Source organism: Stegostoma tigrinum, chromosome 45, assembly GCF_030684315.1.
Source record: "Stegostoma tigrinum isolate sSteTig4 chromosome 45, sSteTig4.hap1, whole genome shotgun sequence".
NCBI classification, from domain to species: domain Eukaryota; kingdom Metazoa; phylum Chordata; class Chondrichthyes; order Orectolobiformes; family Stegostomatidae; genus Stegostoma; species Stegostoma tigrinum.
The window spans coordinates 12,702,275-12,720,938 of record NC_081398.1 but is presented as its reverse complement, the minus strand read 5'-3'; positions in this window follow the sequence as shown (position 1 = coordinate 12,720,938).

Here is an 18,664-nt window from a genome sequence, read left to right as displayed (position 1 = left end):
GTTCTGGATTACAGATTTTAAAAGGTATATGATAGTACAAGAGAAGTTGAACGAGGAGTTACCTGGATATTATATGGGTAGGAGAGTTCTCGTTCTCCAGAGAGATTGATCAGACTGTGTTTGTTTTCATGAGAGCAGGGGAGATTGATTGGGGACATCACTGAGATGCATCAAATTATGAACAGCACAGATAGAATAGACAGAAAACCAAACTATTCCTCTTCATGGAGGGACTCATGACCGCTGGCATTGATGTAAGTTCATGAACAGCAGGTTTACAGGAGATGTGAATAAAAACATTTCAATCAGTAGTTGGTGGGAATCTGAAACTGTAAGTTTTCTGGACGCTGGAATCCATACAACATTGAAGAGGTTTTTAGATGTGCCTTTGGAATGACAAGGCATTCAAGGCTAATTCCCACGTTCTCACAATTTGGATTAGAATGTTGAAGTGTTTATTTTGACAGACCGAGACTTAAATGCAGGTAAATGAAGCATGCGTGTGTGGAGTCAGGCTCTCGTAGACACAGGGCTGTTCTTTTGCTCTCAGCTGTTGAACTAAAATGTACTTTGCATAAAGCCTAGTAGTTTGACCAAGTTCATCACATTTGGAAGGCCCCATCATGCCCTTGCCCTTATGGGAGACCAATTAGGGTTGTGGCTTCCTCCGTTATGTGCATTGATGTGATTTATTCTGGTCCATCACAAGGACCACTGAATTGCTCAGAACAGAATGAGGCCACTCAGACATTGAGTCTGTGCTGGCTCTGAGAACAACAATTCACTTAGTGCCTCTCCTCATGTCAGCTAATGATGCAATTATCCCAAATGCCTCACTTGAATTTTCCTCCATCCTCATTTGAAGCAATACATCCCAATACAAACAATGAGCTGCAGCATCATTCTTTTTTACTTCTCCCCTGTGTCTCCATTGCTTCCTTCACCAATGATTCCCATTCATGTTTTATTTGTTTGTCGTCCTGCCATCAACGTTTGCCTATTTCATCAATCTATACACTGCCTGGGCCTCTGTTGATTTCAGAAGCCAAAGTAAACCTTCAATGAACCTGCTTCATTCTACTTGAAAAGAAACGTCCACCTCTCGATTCTGACCACCTGATTGAGGCTCCACGTGGTTTAGTTTTATTCTGAACCTGTTCCTCACCCTCTCCAATATCTTCACATCTTTGGTAAAGTGTGGCATCATAAACCACACAGTACAATTTGTGCCAGTCGAGGCAGTGTCTGATACACATTGAACATAACCTCCTTGTTTCTCACATGCCCGGAGTAATCGAACTTGAGTTCACAATAACGTTGTGAATGACTCACTACCTCTCATTCTTCTCACCTTTTTTAACACAGGCCCAGTTGTATCAGTCTCTCACCATACTGCAGTCCTGCCATTCCCGGTATCAGCCGAGTGTACATTTACATCACTCCCTCTTCCATTCTCAATAACAAATGTGCAAATCCCTCAGGCATATCCTCTTATGTTGCACCTTTAAAATTTATGTTTTTTTTTATTATAGTGCCTCTTTGCGATTGTATGCCCAAAATAAGGTTCTTGACACTTCCTACTGCCTCAGTGGATTTTAAATTAACTTGGTCTCTGCTCACCTCTGAATGGGATGTTTTCAGTCTGTCTCAAGTGCCTGGACGTGAAAGCAGCTGGACGACTGGGAATGATGAAAGTTTTACAATCGCATGGGGCCACACTCCCAAATGTATGAGTAGTCCATATCATGTGATCCCAGTCACAGTGCGACATTGCAGTGTCTGCCCCTTATGGAGTGTCACAGTGGATCAACAGAAGGAAAGCTGAGTTACTCTGGAGCCTGGACATTGCACGGAACCAGATCTGAGTGCAGAGATGGGGGAGGTCAGTGTTTGTAAAAGTTGATATTCCTGTTCAGGTCTGTCAGTGTATATCCCCATGCTACTTCCCCTCTAAGTCCCTTCTGATGTAGTTGGTGGTTTCAATGATCAGGGCCTGCTTGGAAGGACAGCACTATTCCTTCGGAGAAGTGGCACAACACTCCTGCACCTCTGGCTCACTGGGTGCCCATGGACTTCCCTTGCTCACATCTCTGCAGGAACAATAACTGACACTCCTCTGTGTATCTGACTTTTCTCAACAGCCTTCTCTCCTGCCTTTTTTGCCCGCCCCACATTAATCCCTTTCCCCATTCCATGATATATATTCCACATTAATTGAGAGATAAGCCAAGGGTCAGTTACTTTAAGATACAGGAATTTCTTACTGCCACCTGGGGAGTGCAGCAAAAGACCCTTTCGGCTGATCCTGGGGATTGCAGAATGAGGAGATATTGGCCCACCTGGGACTTATGTGGGATGAACGCTAATTAGTACAAAAGCGATAAAATTCAAACTGAGCTGGACAGACGAAGCTCAGAGAAGATGTTTTTCCTGGTTGTGGAGTCCAGAACGAGAGGACACTGTCTCAGGGATTGGAGTCGACAATTTTGGACTGAGATGACAAATGATTTCTTCACTCAGAGTGAGTTAAACTGTTGAATTCTCTTCCACAGAAGTCTGTAGAGACTGTGCTACTGAGTATTTCTGATAAACAGATGGATAAATGTTGAGATTTATCAGCATCAAGTCAGGGCATGATATTCAGCCATGTTGATATACGAAGGTAGAGAATTCTTGTGGAGCCAATTGGCCTCCTTTATTGTTAAGAGCACAGAGTATGTACAAGGCACTGGCCAGCACTCCCTGGAGGGAGCCAATGGCCTTCGTGTATAGATAATGTAAGCATCCAGATAAAGGTCAAGGGACTCGTGGTCGATTCCCACTGAGGCTGGTGTTGGAATTTGAATTCAATAAGTTGTTTTGAATTAAGAATCCAATGATGATTCTAAATTAGGTATCAATTGTTGGAAGACCCACCTGATTCACTAATGCCCTTGAGGGGTGGAAGCTGCCTTCTTTACCTGGAAGAGTGTACACATGACTCCAGACCCACAGTAATGTGGACCACTGTTAAATGCCTCTGGGCGATTCAGGATGGGCAATAAATGCTGCTAGCCAGCAATAATATCATCCTGTTATTGAATTATAAAAGTATGGTGAACAGTTTGTGTGTCCTTTATCCAAGGAAAGAAATCCTGGCAGAGGAGGCTGTTCACAGAAGGTTCATTTGCCTGATGCTATGAATGGATGGGCTGTCTTATGACGAGATGTTGAGGAGTTTGAGCCCAAACTTGTTGGATTTTATGCAAATCAGAGGTGGCACATGGAATTTTACAGGCCCTGACAGGATTGATGTGGCGAGGTTGTGTGTCTGTGTTTGGAGCAGCAACGTGGCACAATAGTTAGCACTGCTACCTCACTGCATCACAGACCCGATTTCAATTCCATCCCTGGGTGACATTCTGTGTTGAGTTGGCACATCATCCCTATGTCTACGTGGGCTTCCTCCTGGTGCTCCAATTTCTTCCCGCAGTGGCAACGATGTGTAGGCTCAGTGGCTTGGCCATTCTAAATTACCTGTAGTGTTCAGGAAGGCCTAGATTAGGCTGATTATTGGGGGATAGGTCTGGTTGGGATGCCCTGAAGGTTGGTGTGGGCTTTTTGTGCCAAAGGGTCTGTTTCCACACTGTAGGAATTCTATGAAAGCCTCTGACCAGACAGCATCACTCATAAGAGATAAAGGGAACTGCAGATGCTGGAGAATCTGAGATAACAAAGTGTGGAGCTGGATGAACACAGCAGGCCGAGCAGCACCTTAGTGCTCCTAAGTTGCTGCTCGGCCTGCTGTGCTCATCCAGCTCCACAATTTGTTATCTCAGCATCACTCATAATAAGGAATCCCACATATAAGATAAAACTGTGGAGGAATTCGTCTCTCAGAGGGTAGAGTGTCTGTAGATTTCTTTTTCACAGCAGTCTTTTGGGGGTGGTTTCTAAGTATATTCGAGGTTGAGGTGGACAGGCTTGTAAATGGGGAGGTGATAGCCGCAGAGTATTATCTGCACACTATTAATCCAGAGTCACAGATAATGTTCTGGGGACACAGGTTTGACTCCCTCCATGTAGAAAGATGAAAATTGAATTTAATAAATTATATGAAATAAGAATCTAATGATGACCATGAATCTATTGTCAATTATTGGAAAGGCCCATCTGGTTCACCAATGTCCTTTAAGGAAGGCAACTGTGACCCTTAACTGGGCTCGCCTACTTGTGACTCCAAACCCATAGCAACATGGTTGGCCCCGAACTGCTCTCTGGGTCATGAGGGATGGGTAATAAATGCTGCCTAAAAGTGATGCCATCATCCTGTAAATGATTTTAAATAAGCAGGAAGAGGATGGAGGATAATAGGGAGAGTGGTGTTGAGGATGATCATATCAGCCATGATCTCAGTGAATGATGGAGCAGAGTCAACGATCCAAAAGGGCAACTTCTTACAGCCCTGAATATCCTGTTCCATCCTTCCCAACCTTCTGGAATATTTGAGTCAGAGGAAGATGAATAAACATGACAATCCACCCCAGTTGCTGCTGCCAGAAAAACCACAGATTTGTACCGAATAAGGGAGGCATGTTGTGTAGAACAGAGATGAAAGCAAATGTCTTTACTCAGAGATCTGTGATCCTTTGGAGTTCTTCACAGTATAAAGCAATGGAACCAAGTCACTGAATACAGTTAAGACAGGAGTAGATTCATTTTTCAGTGCAAGAGGTCTTCAAGGCATCAGGAGGAACATGCCATCAAGATAAAGGATCACCTGTGATTGGATTGAGTGATTGTGCAGGATCAATCGGCCAAACAAGCTGCTGTTGCATCTATTTTCTATGTTTCATGATCCTCAGCTTCTACCTCACAACAATAAAATAGATTTTTCAGACGCCAGTTTAATCGTAAAAAGAGGACAATTTCAAATCTCTCTTCATCCCCCTTTTCTGATGAAGGGTCTCAGCCTAAAACTTCAGCTTTTGTGCTCCGACAATGCTGCTTGGCCTGGTGTGTTCACCCAGCTCCACACCTTGTTATCTCAGATTCTCCAGCATCTGCAGTTCCCATTATCTCTGATACAATTTTAACCTCACTGCGAAGCGTCTTCCAGGGATGCCTAATCTGAAGAAGTTACCCTCCTCCGGACAAACCTCAGGGGGTCTCTCTTCCATTGCTGGGCTCTTGTAATTTCTGGTTACGTAGAACAGTCCCTCTTCCGTACCTACACTGGCCCTAAACCCTCCCTCTTCCTCTGTTACATCGATGACTGTATCGGTGCCGCCTCTTGCTCCCAAGAGGAGCTCAAACAGTTCATCCACTTCACCAACACCTTCCACGCCAACCTCACAATCACCTGGATCATCTCCAATACATCCCTCAACTTCCTGGACCTCTCTGTTTCCATCTCAGGCAACCACCTAGAAACTAATATCCATTTCAAGCCCACTGACCTCCACAGCGACATAGAATGCACCACTTCCCATTCACCTTCCTGCAAAAATTCCATCCCCTATTCCCAATTCCTTTGCCTCAGCTGCATCTTCTCCCAGGATGAGGCATTCCACTCCCGTACAGCTCAGATGTCCTCGTTCATCAAGGACAGCGACCTCACCGCACTGCGGTAGTCGAGAATGCCCTCAACCGAGTCTCCCACATTTCCCACACCACATCCCTCACACCCCGCCCCCGCAATAACCGCCAGAAGAGAATCCCCCTCATCCTCACATACCACCCCACCAACCTCCAGACCGAACACATCATCCTCTGACACTTACGCCGTCTACAATCTGAACCCACCACCAAAGACAATTTTCCCACCCCACCCTTGTCTGCTTTCCAGAGGGTCCACTCTCTCCGGGACTCCCTTGTCCACTCCACACTCCCCTCCAGCCCCACCACACCTGGCACTTTCCTCTGCAACTGCAGGAAGTGCTACACATGCCCCCACACCTCCTCCCTCATCCCCCATCCCAGGCCCCAAGATGACTTTCCATATCAAGCAGATGTTCACTTGCACATCTACCAATGTGGTATACTACATACTCTGTACCCGTTGTGGCTTCCTCTACATTGGGGAAACCAAGTGTAGGCTTGTGGACTGCTTTGCAAAACACTGACTCTTGGTTTGCAATAAACAACTGCACTCCCAGTCGCGAACCATTTCAACTCCCCCTACCATTCCTTCGACGACATTTCCATCCTGGGCCTCTTTCAGTGCCACACAATGCCACCCGAAGGTTGCAGGAATATCAACTCATATTCCGCTTGGGAACCCTGCAGTCCAATGGTATCAATGTGGATTTCACAAGCTTCAAAATCTCCCCTCCCCAGCCGACATTTCAATACCAGCCCAGCTCGTTCCCGCCACCCGAACCTGTTCTTCCTCTCACCTATCCCCTCCTCATACCTCAAGCCGCACGCCTATTTCCTACCTACTAACCTCATCCTGCCCTTTGACCTGTCTGTCCGCCCTGGATTGACCTATCTCCTCCCTACCTCCCCACCTATACTCACCTTTACTGGCTCCACCCCTATCCCTTTGACCTGTCAGTCTCCTCTCCACCTATCTTCACCTCTATCCATCTTCTATCCGCCTCCCCCTCTCTCCCTATTTATTTCAGAGCCCCCTTCCCCTCCCCCATTTCTGATGAAGGGTCTAGGCCTGAAACACCATCCTTCCTGCTCCTCTGATGCTGTTTGGCCTGCTGTGTTCATCCAGCTCTACTCCTTGTTATCTCAGATTCTCCAGCATCTGCAGTTCCTATTACCTCTGCAACTTTAGGCCTTGTGCGTTTTCCATTTCCCACCGTCCTGTCTCTCTCCCTTGAACTTGTCGTGTCACTTTCATGTTGATTTTCACCAAAGCTGCCTGATGAATCCCTGATATCACCTCCGTGTGTGCAGTTGTGTCTGTCAGTGAGCAGGGAGCAGTGTCACACCCCTGTTATCTCCATTCCAGAAGCTATTGTAGACATTCCTGAATCCCTTCTCGTCTTTCCCCTCCCTCTGCCTCATGTGTGACAACCCCCCCCCCCACCCCACACCCCTACAACAACAAAGCCGGTTCTATGCTGTACTGGTTAGCACTCGGGACTTTGAATCCAGCAATCTGAGTTCAAATCTCAGTGGAACCTCTAATTGTCGTGTCCCTGCCAATTGCTTTATCTGTGGCCTGACAGTGAAGTGTGCCTCTGACACAGCCCTTTCAGCACCGGCACCTCAGAACTCATCAAATGTCTGGCCGAGCAGGAAGCACAGTGCGATCCAAATGTTTCATTGGGGACTCGACAGTTTAACCTGCCTCCAGACCAAGAGGAAAGCCGGTCCTGTGCGTGTGGCCACCAGAGATTCACAAGTATCTTTTACTATCAGAAACTCGCGGGGTGGAAGTTTTCTTGGATTGTTTTCTTCAGAGCAGAAAAGCCTGAAGGGGGACATGATTGACGTGTATTAGACCATGAGGATGATGGGCATTGTGAGCGATTATTTGGGTTTTGTTGACTCCCACAAAGTTGATAGTAACAGCTAGGGAGGTACTTACATCATTATCAGAGGAATTATCTGTTGAGAGTAATGAGATGAAAATTGCCGTCCTAAGTGTATATTTCCAAAAGGAAAAAGGAATCTCATTGAAGATAATAAACATGATTTAAATTGCAGTAAAAAAGAAACCCATGTGGTGGGTGAAAGAGAAGTTAAAAAGCTCAGGCGTTCTCGCTGGAATAAAGTAGGCCACATTTAGTCACAGTGTGAGTGTTTTAGAAAAGGCACTGGGAAGATGGATGTGGGAAAACAGGAGAACCCAGGAATATTGTTGAAGTGTAAACAAAATGAACAGTGGGGGCTAAAAACCTGCCAAAGAATGAACAACCTGGTGAGGGATTATTTGAAAATTCAGTACCGGATCTTTTTAAAGAATTTCCTTCAGTGGGAGAGGGGCTCTCACATATGGCAGCAGGGAGTGGGGAAAGAAGTTAATATTTTAAGAGACAGGGCATCAAGTCAACAGTCAGGAGATAGGTAGTTCAGAGGGAGTATTGCCAGAAAAAAATGAGGGATTATGCGTAAATCAGGGTGAGAAGAGTTTTTGATCCATTGTATAATGTGAGCTCGGGAACTCTGACAAAAATGAGTAATCAGGTGGTGGGAGGAGGAGGGAAATTCTAAATTCAGGAAATTCACTTTATCCTCGGGAATGAAATAGCTGGATCACAGGTGGGAGTGATACCTGCTGTGGTTGAAAGTCCAGTGGAAAATCTGGAATCTGAAGTCTGACATGCAGGATATCTGGAGTTCTTTTTTTCCTGACAGTGTGGCAACAAGGTCACAAAGGCACAGATAGAAACAGGAGGATGATTATTGTACCCAGCTCAGGGATGAGAGGGAGATTGTCTGTCTCTGATTGTGGTTATTTCATGCCCCAGCAGGGGGAGGTGAAGACTAAACTGTGTCTGTGTGTGTGTGTGTGTGTGTGTGTGTGTGTGTGTGTGTGTGTGTGTGTGTGTGTGTGTTGTGTAGTGTATTACAGCAGAGGTGGATGAAGAGATGCATACCTGCTCATGGTTCTACTTATTTGGTCTCTTGGTCTCATGGTGTTTTTAATACTGTCAGGGAGGTGTGTGTTTTTGGCCTGGACAAGACAAGTGTTTGTTGACCAAACCTCCTCGTCATAGATACAGTTACAGAGTGATACATTGTGGTAACAGGGCCTTTTGTGCAAAGAGTCCAAACCAAGCATTATCCCAAACTAAACTAGTCCTATCTGCAAGCTCCTGGCCAATATCTTTCTCAACTGTTCCTTTTCCATATTTCCACCCACTTATCTGTGAAACTTTGTAATTATTCCCACATCCACCACTTCATCATATTGTGCTGTTTTAGCTTCCTTGGCCATTTCAGATGTAGTTATGATTCAAACTCCTTGAAGTGAGTGTGGAGTCACATATATGTCAATGTGGTTATCCCTGAGAGATTTCCATCTGTAAGTGGGATTTTTTTTCCCTTTATTCATTTACAGGATGAGGGCGTCATTGTCCAGGCCAGCATTTATTGGCCATCCTAATTGCTCAGAGGGCAGTTAAGATGCAAACACATTACTCTCGGGTCTGGAGTCACATGTAGGCTAGACCAGGTCAGGATGGCAGATTCCAGTGAAACATTTGGGCTTTTCCCCTTACAATCAACAATGTTCCTTAGGAGAATTTCATTTCCAGATTCTTTTTGAACATCTGATTCAGATTCAAATTTGAACATCAGCCTTAGTAGGATTTGAACACATATTCCCAGAACATTGCCTGGTTCTCTGGATTAACCGGCCTGTGAAAATACCACAAGGCAATTTACTCCCTGTGACATTGCCAGTACAAGGCAGGGTTGGAGTTTGCCAATCAGAACACAGTGCAGGACAATTGAAAGGAGTTGTTACTGAGTGTTGGGACTTTAAAATTTTACCTGTGAATGTGATTGTGTTCATAAGTACAAGTCTTCTTCAGTCAGAAATGTTTAAATCAGTGCACCTTGTATTTTTTACTTTATTCACTCAAGGGATGTGGGCGTCGCTGACTCAGCAGCATTTATTGCCCATCCCGAATTGCCCGGAGTGTAACAGAGAGGTAACCACATTGCCATGGCCCTGGAGTTACATGTCAGACAGACCAGATAAGGATAGCAGTTTCCTTCCCTCAAGGGCGTTAGTGAACCAGATAGGTTTTTTCCAACAATCAACAATGGATTCATGGTCATCCTTAGATTCATAATTACACATATTTATTGAATTCAAAATCCGCCAACTGCCCAACTGCCATGGTGGGAGTTGAACCTGAGTTCACAGAATATCATCTGGGTCAACATACCAGCGATAATACCACTCGGCCATCACTTGCCCACTAACTGTACAGTACAGTCTCTTTATAGCATCAGCAGGAAGTCAACAGGATGAAGTTTATTCCATAAAATATTTATAATAAGTCAAATTTGAAACATCTCAACAATAAAATTGGTGGTATATTTAATACCATCCCTTAACTCATGTCTGAACTTACTCTATGTTCCTGCGTAAATAAATGGGTTTGTACAGGAACTTAAGGTCTGAAGCATATACCCACTTTGTTCTAGGTTGAAATTGACGCCATTGTAATTGGAACCTGAGAAATAACTCACATTTTAATTCGGATGTAGAGAAATGTTAACACAAATAGCAGCCATAACAGGATGAAACTGCCCGAGATACAGAAGAGCAGGATGATGGACTTTCTCCAATTGTTCACCTCCGTGTCATTCAGATTTTCTGCATATTTGCCGACGTGGAGTCTTTTACGAGTTTGAATGGCCCTTAGAATTTGTCTGACAGTCACAGCATTGAGTAGTAAGATCAAAATGAATGGGAGACAAGGGGTTGAAATTTTATCAATCCACTCAACTGCAACCCATGCAGGTGAGGTGTAAAATATTGACTTAACTTTGCAAAAGCATGGAATATTACTGATTGTATTTAATGGTTCAAATATGAAATACCAGAATATATTTCTGAAACTGCTCATGCCACAAACTGCCCCAATAGCCACAGATGCTACTTTCTCTGTGCAATATCTTGCCTTCAATTTCGGGCAAGAAATGGCCGCAAAATGATCACTAGTGAATACGACAGTTGCCCAGACAGAACAATCCCTGCTTCCAGCCATTATCACAAAATTGACATGACAGACTGGGGTAACATACAGGACGCTAGAAGGGAAGTAAATTCCAACAATACGGTTCAATATTACAGCTGTAATAATGACTAGGAGGTCTGTCACAGCCATGGATAGGAGGTAGTAAGTGATACATCTGGAGAGACCTCACCTTCCTCTGGATAGGATCACAATCACTGTTAACTTAGCTGCCATATGAAAAAGAAGCACAGTCTAGAGAATGTTGGAAATGCAATAGTGATAGACACAATGTGAACAGACCCATAAGTCTTGATTCCTTCAGTAAAGTTTCATTTCTAAAATGTTGCGTGAACATTTTAGATCTTCCATTTGATGCTGAAACCAATTCTGTATTTGTTCAACAGTAATCTTCAATATATTCAACCAGACAAACATAGGACAGAGGATACATATCACAATGTGAAATTACGTCATACTGTTCAGATTAAATGTGAAGATTATGGATAAGAAAGTGAAGGCCTTGCAGAATTTAGGGAACAAAACAACATTGTTGAAAGAACTTGAAATTAGAAGGTAAAATCAGGTAACCCGGATTTAAAAATGATTGTGGCCCCTTCATTCTCATCCATTAAATGGTGATATTATTTCCCGTATTATTCAGTCTGTTGAACAAATGATTTAACCCAATGTGGGTGTGATCATGGTTTTCTGAATACGCTTAGAGAAACTCAAAGCGATTTTCAGCAGCCGTCCTGATTCCCCGCTCTAAGGCTCAGATACATAAATTAACAAAGATGTTTCGAGGTCTTGTTCAGACGAGGAAAGATATAGGAAAGTTACCACTGAACAATAACTGATCACAACATGTCACAAGGCCCCTTTTAGGTTATATTTCCCGCTCCCAAAGCTCTCCACAGGTACATAGTTAATGTCATTTTATAAAATTTTCACATGTATTTGAGCAACTTACATTTTACTGTAGACTTCCTATTCATTCAAGGAAATTAGGTTATTCTCACTGGCTGGGCCAGCATGTACTGCCTGTCCGTAGTGGTCCAGAGAATTGTCCTTGACAGCTTCCCTTGTGGATCTCTGATATGCCTCCCCTTTCCCCACCACTGCTGGGTCAGGGTGTCTTCAGTTGACTGGATGTCACATGTAGGAAAGATATCACTTCATGATAACTCCTTGCAAAAAGATTGAGATTGGGAACAATTCAAAACATTGCCTTGGTACGGCCTTAGCAATGTTCAGTGAGCAACCATCAGTCACAGGTCGTTTTGAAGATCAAGCTGAGAGTGAACCAGGAATAGAGTGAGAGACTGAGAATGGAAACCCAGTAAGGAGACAGAAAAAAAAAATCTTTTGAATGAAGTCACCAGACTCCTTCCATTTTCACCACATGCTCACATTTCTCTAAACAATTTGTCACAAAATAAAATCAGTTTGCCGCAGTCAGTTGTATGTTCATCCAGGAAATTTTAATTCACGGAATATTATGACTTTAAATGAGGAAATTTGGATGAAAGTGACTGGATTGAGAGCCCAGAGTGCTCACCATTCCAGCACGGAACACATTGCTTACAGTTTAGAAAAATTGCAAACGAGAGACCTTTGCATATCAAGTGAACGTCATGAACTGTGTTGCACGACAGGAACAGGGCATGCAATTATTTCTGTACCATCAGTTCATGCAGGTTCAATCAGACCTCAGGCACAGATGGGACTCAATGCCAATCTCCATGATACCGTGATAGAGACATGACTGTGTTGTCACAGGACCCTGTTTGGGTGAGATTTCTGAAGTTTATGTACACACGAGATGGTGCACACCCAAAGCCCCCCACGGGTATATAGTTATTGTTATTTCTTTATATTTTCACCTGCATTTGAGAAGCTTACATTTTACCAGGAAACAATTGAAGGGAGGGCTTGACACAAGAACTCAAAAAAATTGAAAAGCCAAACAGAAGATATATGATCCACTGTTAGAAACAAAGCATTAAATGATATTTTAAAGGCAATGTGGTTAAAGGGGGAAACCATGATACACGAGTCAATAAAATATTCTGTGAAAAGAGAGAAAAGATAGTATAGCCAAAGCAACGATACAGTTGAATGATAGAATTGTATCTGAGGAGTTACATTAATATGCTCATAGCAAATATCTTTCCAGGAAAGGCATTATAATGCTGAAAGGGGGAAATGTTACTCAAAACAGACTCACGGTCACAGCAATTTTGATTTGGCACAGCTCAAATCAAAATGACTTTCAAAACATACAAAAAATTCTAGTACAGTACCTGGCACCCCGATAGATGCAAGGATGGGATAATGGATTGCAGAGAGCAGACCTTTTGTTGCAGCATGCATCTTGGTAAGATACACTATTCCACATTCAGTGTGTGAGACATTTATACCTGATATGATCCTCCCAGGAGCATTTAGGTGTTTTGAATTTGAAAATTAATTGAGAAGTTGCAACAACCAAAAATAAACTGTCTTGAAAAGCACATGGGTTGATGTCATGAGTTATGTACAGTGGAACTGGGAGTTGAAGTTCCGACTCAATGGTTCATACGCAGTATAACATGACCATTTGCTGTGGCATTAAGAGTGGCACACCAACCCAGAGTTGTAGTGCATTAAGTGTGGTGTTCGCCAGAGATGCCCACATCTAATGAACAAAGTAAAAATGACTGAGGTTGACAATAGAATCTAAAATAAGGAGCTTTATTTAAAATAAACAGAAATTAAACACAACGTAAATCAGAGTGTTTAAGAAAAGACAATGATGATAGATAGGCAGCTGACATAAAAATGTTAGAGTGATAAAAATGGAATCCATCACACATTGAAGCAGATGAGAAATGGTCAGTCGCTCATCAGGCTGTAATACTGTGTGTTATAGAAAGAAGATGTTGCTGGTAACAGTTGAATTACCAGCAGGAGGTCATTTGTGAGTGAGGGAAACTTAAGGCAAAATATAAAAACATTTTTATTGGCCTGGACTGCAGACGGATTTGCCTGAATTTTGAAGGACATGTCATACGTGTCAGGTGATTGGAAAACCTCAGGCAGTGATAAAACCAGGACCTTTCACACTCATTCCCTGAATTGAGCATTTTTTAAAATTATTTACAAGGGCCTTAATTAATTAGAATGGACCGCTGCCTCAAACAAAATTTGGAAATCGATATTGTTTCACCATAATGGATGTGTCCCCTGCATTTCCAGAGACTTCTCCATTGAGAAGTAGCATATGTAAAAGGATTACTGAAGAGTTACAAACAATATTTACTCAATATGGACTGACTACAAACAACAACTAGTACTAACAACTTATATTTTTAAGTTGTACTTACTCAGAGGATACCAGCAGGTAGATTTATCTGAAAGAACAAAGACTATTTCAGCTTTTATGACACCAAATGTTCACAGCTAAGTGCTGGGGATCTCTTATTGCTGTTAGAATTGCATGTAAGACAATCTGTTTCACTGAATTTGTCTTTGCCAAGGGTGTGTTTATGAGATACTACAATATTAATTAATAGTAGTGAATCAAAAAATCATTTCGCTTAGCCAATTCATTTCTTTTTATTTTGTCTGTACTTTAATTGTGTTGTAATAATAAAGTATGTTTTATTAAGGTCTAGTAGCTTGAGCAATTGAAATGCATCTGGAATGCAACACCTCACACTTACCTTTCAAGTAAGAAAAGGATAGTGTTTAGGCTCAGGTCTGGAGCCTTGATATAGATTGAGGGAATTTGGTCTGATCCAAGTCATAGGATCTTTTTCATTTCTATTCATTTTGTGGGATGTGGGCATCGCTGGCTGGCCAGAATTTCTTGCCCATCCTTAGTTGCCCTTGAGAAAGTGGTGGTGAGCTGCCTTCTTGAACTACTGCAGTTGTCCTGTCGTGGGTTGATCCACAATGCTATTAGAGAGGGAATTCCAGGATATTAACCCAGCGACAATGAAGGAATGGTGATATATTGATATATTTCGAAGTCAGGATGGTGAGTGACTTGGAAGTGATTATAGAGGTGGTGGTGCTCCCATGTATCTGCTGCCCTTGTCCTTCCAGATGGAGATGGTCGTGGGTGGAAGGTGGTGTTTGAGGATCTTGCCACAGTCGACTAGAAATATTTACTTCCAGGTAAGTCTACACTGGAGAAGTGGGGAGCATTCAACGTGGAGCTGGGGAGAGACAAATCTATGGGACAGTAAGTACAGAAAATCCTGGATATCTCGGACAATTCAGGATTGGATAAAAAAGAACTGAAAGGCTTTAAGTAGATCCAGAGGGAGCAGTTCATCTGTGGCCTGAGAGGAATGTAGAAAGTGCAAGAGCAAACTTGAGAAAGCAAATGAAAGAGCAAAATGGGGGTATAAGAAAGGAATTACAAACGGAGTTGGGGAGAATGATAGGTTAACCGTAGAAAGTGTAGGGCCCATTATGGACCGATGGGGACACCAGTGTGTGAAGCTGCAGGATAATGGAAGGGTGTTAAAAGAATATTTCTCTTTTGACTTTACTTTTGAAAAGAAAAATGAAGGTATGGAATTCAGGAAAAAGGACTCAGAGGAACTTGCCAGTTTGTCAGAGTAAATGGGGAGGTGTTGGTGGCTCAGATGAATTGCCTCCCAGACTGCAGTGGGTAGTGAGGTAGGAAATTTCAGGGGCTCTGACACATTTTTAATTCATCTTTGCACACAGAGGAAGTGCCAAAGGGTTGGAGGATGGTTAATGTAGTTCCACGTTTAAGAAAGATATTGACCAGAAAGTTATCGGCTGGTGAATCATATGTCAGTGAGAGGGAGACGAATGATGAAAATGCTGAAGGAGCGAATTAACACCAACTTGGAAAGGCATGAGCTAATTAGGGATAGTCTGCATGGCTTTGTCAGAGGGAGGTCATTTGTCTCACAAAATTTGTTAGCATGGTTTGAAAATGTGATGGAGTGTGTGGATTATAGATGTTCAGAAATGTACTTTATATTGTGACAATGCCTTGGCTAGAAGGAGTTATTTTGTTCTGATTTCTTTGAAGAGGGAGACTGAAGGAGACACAATGAGCTGGACGGTGGAGGACCACATGAGAAAACGGCTTGGAGCCCTTGTGTCCTTTTCAACAACCTGAATGGATAAGGGTAGCTCTCACAAAACAGGGTTTCTGGATTTTGATTTTTCAGGAGTATCATGAGTTATTCTGGTTTCAACAGAGTTGGAAGCTTCAGTAAATGTCTCCAGGCTGCCCTAGTCTCTGGATCTTCTTTTGATAGTTTTTCCTCCTGGAATGGAGAGCTGTGTATGAAAATCTGTGTCCAAATTTTCCTTTTTGCCAACGGGTATGTTTATGGGATGTTGGAACAGTCAATTAGAATTATTGCAACCAGACATGACTGCAGGGTTGCAGGAGGTCAGTGAGTATCTATGTTGATATTCCTGCTCAGCTCCGTCAGTGTGTACCTCCGTGTCACTTCCACTATGTGTCCCTTGTGATTTAGTTGGGGTTTCAATGATCAAAGCCTGCTCGGCAGGGCACCACTGTTCCTGAGGAGAAGGCTCACAACACTCCTTCACCTCTATCTAGCTCCCTAGGTGCTCACATACTTCACGCGCCCGTGTCTCTGTGGAAACAGTAACTGACCCTCCTCTTTGTATTTGACTCTCCTCAACACCTTTCCCACCTGACCTCTATCCCTTCTCACATCAATCACTTCAACATTCCATGATAAACGGTCCATGTGATGTTCCAGACAAGTGAAGTGACTTTGAATGTAAGACGTAGGGGTGGCCTCCTACATTGATAGAAGATTGAGTATGGAATATAGTTTTGCACTTTCTTGCTGAGAGATGATGCACTTGCCACGATGTTGCCCGGGCACCTCTGTCTCACTGGTGTCCACATCCGTCCGTATTTTTTTTTAAATTTGTTTACAGATTGAGGACTTTGTTGTCCAGGCCCACATTTACTGCTTTTGAGTTAAATGCCCCAGTGGGCAATTTAAGAGCCAACCTCATTGCTATTGGTTTGGGGTGATATGTAGATCAGAACAGGTAAGGATGGCAGTATCATGCCCTAATGCTTGTGAACCAGATATGTTTTTCCAACAATTGACCAATTTGGTTTGATTTCAAATTGCACCATCAACTGAGGCAGGATTCGAAGTCTAGTGTCCAGTGAAATAAATCCACAGAGGCCAGTGTCCTATCACCAAGTCACCCATTATTTACATGTGCGTAGCACTTGACACTGGGTTGGCTTCGTCAGAGCCACCTCCCAATGTAAAATGAATATGTTGCACTCCTGTTTTTATCTGTCAGCCAGGACTCTCTCGTTGGACCAGATTAACAGCCCCAAGAAGTGAACTTGTTTCAAAGAGTTCCATGTTGCTGACTTTGTTACAATCACTGCACCAGGACATTACCTCACTTTCTCGATTATTACTCTTGCGTTAATACCACAGGGCCTTGACCTCCCTTAGATCTGCGGAAACAATAACCAACATTAACTGCATTTTTTACTCTTCTCAATAGCATTCCTTCCTGCCCTCTATCCCCTCCTTCATCAATCCATTTTCCCATTCCTTCACAAATAGTCCTACTGATGTTAGAGACAATGCCAGTGACAGTGAGCAAATGAAGTGAGGATAACTTACTGCAGTTATGCAGGACCTTGGTAAGACTATATAGCGAGTTGTGTTTGCAGATTTGCTGACCCTCATTAAGAGCTGCCTTAGAGGGAGTGTACCAAAAGTTTGTGAGGCAGGTACGGGGAATGGCAGAATTGAGCAGTGAAAGTAGACAGGTCCAACTGGGACTGTATTCACTTGAGTTTAGAACGATGAGAGTGGATCTGATTGAAATATGTACAATTAAATCTGGGCTGGAGAGATGAGATGGGGGAAGATATTTCATCTGTCTGGGCTTTACAGAACAAGAGAGCACTATCTCAGGATATGTGGTAAACGCATTAAGATTGAAACAAGGAAATATTTCTGCACTCAGAGGGTGGTCAAGCAATGAAATTTTCTCGCACAGATGACTGTAGAAGCTGGGTATATCTTTGAAACAGGTGGATAAATGATTTGACTCAATAGTGTTACGATGTATGGGGAGAAAGTGGGAATATGGCATTGAGATAAAGGGTCAGGCATGATCATACTGAAATGTGGAGCAGGGTCGAGTGGCCTACTCCTCTGGGCAGGGGGACTTGAGGCTTCTTGAGAGAAAGAACAGAGGTGCTGAATGTCAATTAACTGGAGAAAGTCTGCAGAAAACTAGAGCAGAGAAGGATTCGGAAATCAGCATGCATAAATCACCACAATATGAGCAGCCAAGTTCAATGCATCGCAGTGAAGGAAAATTGACTGTTAGCCTTCTTTCTTCTGTGGGAATGGAATATAAAAACAAACAGATTTTGTTAAAACTGTACAAGGCACAGGTCAAGATACCCCTGATTTGACCTCCCTATTTCAGGAATGATATCTTGGCATTGTACGCAGCCCAGAGAAGGATTACTGAGCTGATAGTAGGTATGGGGGGATTGTCTTTTGAGGAGTGATTGATGAGGTTGGGTCTGTAGTCATTGGGTTTTAGGTAAATAAGAGGCCATGTTGTGGAAACATGGAAGACGATTGGTGGTTTTGAGATGTTGGAACTGGTGAGTTTATTTCATTTTGTGGGAGAGTGTAGGAACAGCGAGCATCACCTCAGAGTATGGGATTGCACATTAAAGAAATCGATGAGCAAGAACTTCATGTCGCAGAGGACAGTGACTCAATGAAATTCTAAACAGCAGATGGTTGTCAAGGTCGGGCTTTAAGGATGTTCAAGGCTGAAGTAGATAATTTATTAATCAGCGAGCAAATTAGGAGTTATCTATAAAAGGCACAAAACTGCATTTGAAGATCAGCCATGATCTTATGGAATGGTGACACAGCCTCAGTAACCCAAAAGGCCGAGTTCTGATCCTACCTCTTTCAGTCCTGAATGTCTATTCTAATCTTCCCAACCTT